This window comes from Notothenia coriiceps, unplaced genomic scaffold (assembly GCF_000735185.1).
Source record: "Notothenia coriiceps isolate Sejong01 unplaced genomic scaffold, NC01 NC01_scaffold00037244, whole genome shotgun sequence".
Lineage (NCBI taxonomy): Eukaryota > Metazoa > Chordata > Actinopteri > Perciformes > Nototheniidae > Notothenia > Notothenia coriiceps.
The window spans coordinates 12,943,078-12,948,900 of record NW_011369945.1 but is presented as its reverse complement, the minus strand read 5'-3'; the positions used below and the strand labels follow the sequence as shown (position 1 = coordinate 12,948,900).

At 40.5% G+C, this 5,823-nt stretch overlaps 1 protein-coding gene across 1 annotated transcript in view; it reads right to left on the bottom strand.

Moving 5' to 3' along the window:
* The window catches only part of arhgef39 (Rho guanine nucleotide exchange factor (GEF) 39), a 35,985-nt gene that overhangs the window by 29,323 nt on the left and 839 nt on the right, over positions 1-5,823 (bottom strand). The gene's annotated exons all lie outside the window — the stretch shown is intronic.

Genomic DNA, 5,823 nt, shown 5'->3' with positions numbered 1-5,823 from the left:
AGGGGCCGTTAATGTACCTACTTAATACCGCACGTCCTAAAAACAAATTATTATAAACATTTTGTAAAATCGCACGTCCCTGCGATGTGAATATCGCGCATGCGCATATCGCGGTTATCGCCATGACACGATATATCGTTCAGCCCTACTGCCCGTAATCATTGTATGATGACTGATCCTAAATGATTGCTCTTTTCTTGTGAAATACTGGATTCAAAAAGTGATTTCAAACCTGGGGGGCCGCCACCCCCACCAGTGTCGAAGGATACATCTGAGATTTCAACAGAGGGTCAAAAGGGATTTGAAAAAAATAATCTGTAACATAATTTAAGACATTCCTTTTTTTTTAAAGCTTATAGTTAGGTCTGGATCCTTCATGGTGTTGTATTTCATTATATTTAATTTTACTTCATAATTTTGTATTTTACATTCACATTACCATTTTGTCAATTGATATGTCTATTTAGTAATTGTATGTTTATCTGTTTAACTGTTGTTCTGCATTTTTTATAAAGTGGCTGTAAGGGCTGGCTCAGGCTTGCCTTGAACATCCTCCTGAGTCCTATATTTCATTGCATTTCATTTAATTTGACTATATTTCATTTTAATTTAATTTGACATTCTGAAACCATTTAGTAGATTGGATTGTCTGTGTTGTCATTTTATTATGTTTTTTTCCATGGTTGTTGTTCCATACAAACTGTAAAGCCCCTTGAGACAAATATGTTTGGTGATATTGTACGTTACAAATACAATTTGATTTGATCTCAAATGTATTTTTGAAAAGGAACAAATCTCTGGTTGAATAGCTCATAACACATGCCTACATTGCTTCCATTTGTGAAAAAGCCAAAAAGGAGTATTTACAATAAAAGAGCTGCAACTTAAAACGATACATAAGATTTACACAATACCTTGTGAAAAATAGTCAAAAAGCAGAACCACCCGGTGCAGTGACAGATCTTTGCATCCTGTTTCCTGGTTTATAAATAGTCACCAAAGGGATTACAAGTGAAAGAAGTGTTCCTAACCGTACCCGAATTATCCGTCGCCTTTGTCTGCCTTCGTCTTCCTTCGTCTGCCTTCGTCTACCTCTGGATGTCACTTTGTCTGTAAAGAAATGTGTGTTGCTCTTAGCGTATTGGAGGATTTGTTTTCTGGTATTTAGCAGATGAAACGTGTTATTGTGACAAGCATGATAGAACACATGTGTCGCCAAGGGCTATCCTCCCTGCCTACTCTGTTGTGGCTACATAAGCATCTGATTGTGTTTTCGCTTTTTAGAGTATGTGTGACGACGAATGGATCCACTGTTGTTTTCTGTTTTCAATGGTGGTATCTCATGGCGCTTTAATGTTGCCCCGAGCTCTAAAAGTGCGTGCAAAATAAGAGTTCCATTCTTTCTCTGCATTACAGTTTCAACCTTGCATCTTCTCTTCCTTTTACACATTTTCTTTCCCCTCTTCTCTCCTCCCCTCTTCCTGGTATCCAGCACTTTAGAGTAGATGTAATTGCTCAGACAGAGCAGGCGTTCAGAGCACTGGCGATGTAAATGCTGCTCCATGGCGGTGGCTGACTTAATGAACAGCAGGGCTCGCAGCCCTCTGGCAGCACTTAAACTTTAAAACATCTATTATTGAGGCGTGAGAAAAAAAACAGAGTGGCCAGCGCTGACCCCTCTCTCATCCCTCTCTTTTTATATCTCTAGTCACGGGGGCAGAGAGTTGATGTTGTTAAAAGATAAAAGTGCTGCACGTAGTGTTTTCAAAATTTCACTGCATCACTGTCAGATTCATTTGTGGCAACTTGTGCAACAAACTAGTTCATTACGTGAGGCTGGTATGGCTTGACCTCCTGGGACCCAGCCCATTGAAAATGTCCACTGTAGTGGACATTTTGTTAACATGCATCTCCTTTTACTCTTTTGAGCTACTCTATCAATCCCTGATGTACTGTACAGANGGTAACCCCCCCCCCACCTTATCACCTTAATCTCCTTCTAGAGCACCATTGTGTTCTTTTTAACACCACGTTGGTGTGAAAGGGGCATGAGAGATGTTTGGTTAAAAAGAACACAATGGTGCTCTAGAAGGAGATTAAGGTGATAAGGTGGGGGGGGGGTTACCTTGGTTGATGATTGGCTAATGGTTACACAACCCAAAAAATCGTTATGACATCATAAAGTGGGCAAAATCTGATCAGCTCATTTTCAGACAGGTTTTTATATAAATGGATCAGGACAAAAAGAGAGGGGGTCTTTTTTCCTGAAACTTTCAGAATCTCTTTACACAGAGGGGACACATGTTGATGTAGAAAAGACATGAAAAAGTGGATTTTGCAAAATAGGTGACCTTTAAACCAACATCCCAATGTCAATGTAACAACTACAACAACTAAGAATACAAATGATTAGACTAACTAAGCCATGCTGTATTTAAAAGATAAATGAGAAAGAAATATAATCTAAAGAGTACTAAGTAGTAGGTAGACATGTTGGGGTGTGGTTTGCGAGGAAGGCTCTCATCTCTCTCACCATGATTGGCAGCAGAATGATGATAGCTAATAAGTAAGAGGCTGACATTTGGATAGATAAGATGGAAATTCAGCCTGGGTCCAAGGTGTTTTTGTAATTGCCCCAGCCAGTAGCCTGTGATTGCAGCTAGCCTGAGTGGTCGGAGCTGTGCCTCTGGGGCTCAGAGAGGACATTTTCAGCTACAGACGAGCCCACTGAGATTAAGTGCCGGGGCCAGACGGGGGTCAAATTGCTTTTAAAATGCCATGGGTCTCAAACGGAACAGTCAAGAAACACGCCATGACTCTCTCAGGTGTTAAGCGGAGATTGGAGAAGTGGTTGTGATCGTTATATTAATTGTATAACTAAAATCCTGCTTGAGATTTATACAAGCCTTTCAAGAAACATGTAGGGAAGTAGGGATTTAAATGTGTCTTAAAGGAACCACCACTGGATAAAAGACAACTGTAGTAAGAAGTTTCCTCAGGAAACAGATCCTTTGCACCCTAACTGACCTGTTACTGGAGATGCCTATGTAACAAATATGTGTTCTGGCCATGTTACTGCATAAAAATGCGCCCTATTGTGCTTTTCGGGGGTTTTCCCTTTCTTGTAGTGTTTTATATAGTTTTTTGTGAATGGTCTGCAAAAGCTAAAATCTCGGAGTTCACCTCAGGGGGTGCTTATCTTCTACACAATCCCCCCTCCAAAATAAAGCACTTTTTGAACATTGATGCATGTAAATATGTCACAGTAGAGGCACACATACAAGTATGAACCTAAACATGAACAGAATAGGGCCCCTTTAATTGAATACAATGCTTTAAGATTGCAGGGGCCTGGAAAAGGACTCTAATTGTATGCCATTGCATGACATTCTACATCTGAGAAGCTAATTTACATGCAAACTGTACTTTTCCCCAGTTAATGTTCGTGTGGTTCAAAAAGCAAAAGTGCAGGACGGGTTAGATGTGTTCACTGTTTCTAAGTTAGATAGAGAGTACAATTTATGTGTTTGTGTTTTAAAGTGTTTTACAGAGCAGGTAGAGTAACATACATAGCATCATTCTGTGATAGCAGAACACCACATTTAATTCATGCATGGGCAGTAATGTGTTACGTGTTTGCTCGAGCAACATATTGCTGCCAGTGTCCAGTGTTCTGAGACGGATTGTCAGTACACATCAAGTATAGCGATTTAATAAACATGCTTGGTTCTCCCTCTGCTACTATTACTTTTAAAACTATATCCGACTAGGAAACAAGTTCTTAAAGTTTTCACCTAGATAGCCAGTCATTTGTTTTCGGTTTAGGGGGTGAGTTTTGTACTATAGGAGAAACAATATAAACAATAACCAAGTGTAGAAACAACAGAAGTAAAGATGAATGAACGAACTTACAGGCTTGTTTTTAACAGATGAATACAAACCAAATTCAGCACAATCTGTTCCCTAACCTTTAAAGTCGTATCAGATATTCCCTATCAGACCCCCTAAGAGACGAAGTTGACAGTCATGTTGGAAATGCTCTTTGGTGGACCAGGTTCTCTTCAGACCCCCTGCTCACATCTGACCATCCGCAGAGCTTTGAGGCTGCAGCAGGTTCAAAGAGCAGGAAGTGCCAACACTCCTCTGTATGTCCAGGCCTTTCAGCTTCCCTTGTCAAAGAGCACCTCTGCTCTACTACAAAGACTTTGGGGCTGGCCCAGGTGCGGGGGCAGGAAATACAAAAAGAGATCTACAAAGGGTGCTGTTCCTCCTGGTGTGTCCGAGGCCAGAGGATGAACAGAGGCAAGCGCTGCGGCAGAATGAGGGTCAGGTTGGGCATCGCTGAGTTTGGAGAGTCAACAGGCTTCTTTCACTTTGTTGGTGACTGCACTATACTGGAGGCAGGGACGAGGTGCAGTGGAAATGAGACTTTTTAGGGTATTGATGATTCGAACGAACAGGGGAACTCAGGAGTAGAGAATCAGACAAAAGCAGCAACAAATGATTATTTTAATTTTCTATCAAACCATCTATTGTAAGGGTGTTAAAATGAAACAAAGGCCATATTCAACCCAAACTGAATTTAGCTAAATGTATGTTGCCTTGCCAATTCACACGTTCCTATTTATTAAACTTGTACCCACATTAAGAAATATCAGCCTGACATTTATATTGCATTTGCAGTCAGTTGAACGGGAAGCAGTATCATAAAATGTTCTTGCCAAAGAGTGTTTGCTTTTTTCGCTTGATGAATGAGCAAAATGTATATTAGTTCCATCTTTTTTGTATTAATTGATAAAAGCTGAAACTGACTCACCAATGTTCAAAAGTTTAACATTTAAATTGAATTTGTGCAGTTTTTGAAATATATTGCAATTCAGATATGATTTCCTTTATTACAGGGAATGATCATTTTTGAAATCTTATTCATAATTTAAAAGTTTTTAAATGATCTGTATCAAAAAATGATTTATTAATAAGTCTGTAGAATACAGATTGTAGGTTGGGACTTCACCGCAGCTCTGACACACATCTCACATTTTGCCTTTAAAAAATATTGCGCTTACATTATTTGGATACAACACTCGTTCAAATTGTGATTTAGATATAATTAAGTGCAGATCAAGTTTAAAAATATAACGATGATCATAGAAATCAAGACATAAAATATCATAACTTTAGGTCGAACAGTCAGGAACATAAAGAGACAAATCGGGGGGAAAACCCATGTACAACAAGATAGAAAATGTGAGACGTCTTTGTTTTAAATTGAAGGAACAGGCAGGCAGACACAAATCTGCGGCCTCCCAGGGAAACAGGCTGACTGTCTGCTGTATCGATGTCTCATTGATTCAGGCTTTGTGTCTCACAATCGCCCCCCCCCTCATCTCCTACAGAGCTACTTAATATGTTTGAGGGGCTCCGGCGCTTCTCATCTGTAAAAGGCAGAGCGCTTTTTCTTTTACCCACATTAGAGGTGGTGTTGGTGGGGGGGGGGAAGGAGAATGGGTCGGTGTGGGGCGGGGTGGTGCTGCTCTGAAGTCTGCCTGGTGGGACCGGAGCTTTATTAGCTGGAAAGGAAGCCCGCGGAGTTGCGACGGGCCTGAGAACTTGGATGAGAGGAAGCTTTTGAAACTTCCCATATCGGCATTAGAGAGATGAGCTGCTATTCAGCGCTCGCTCCCAGCCGGCACGTCCGGAAGTACACACTTTGAAAAAAAAAAAACTTGAATATCCAAGTAAGAAAACACACACACACTGGTGGATTTGTGTGCACATGCATTCGTTCATATCACACACACACACACACACACACACACACAG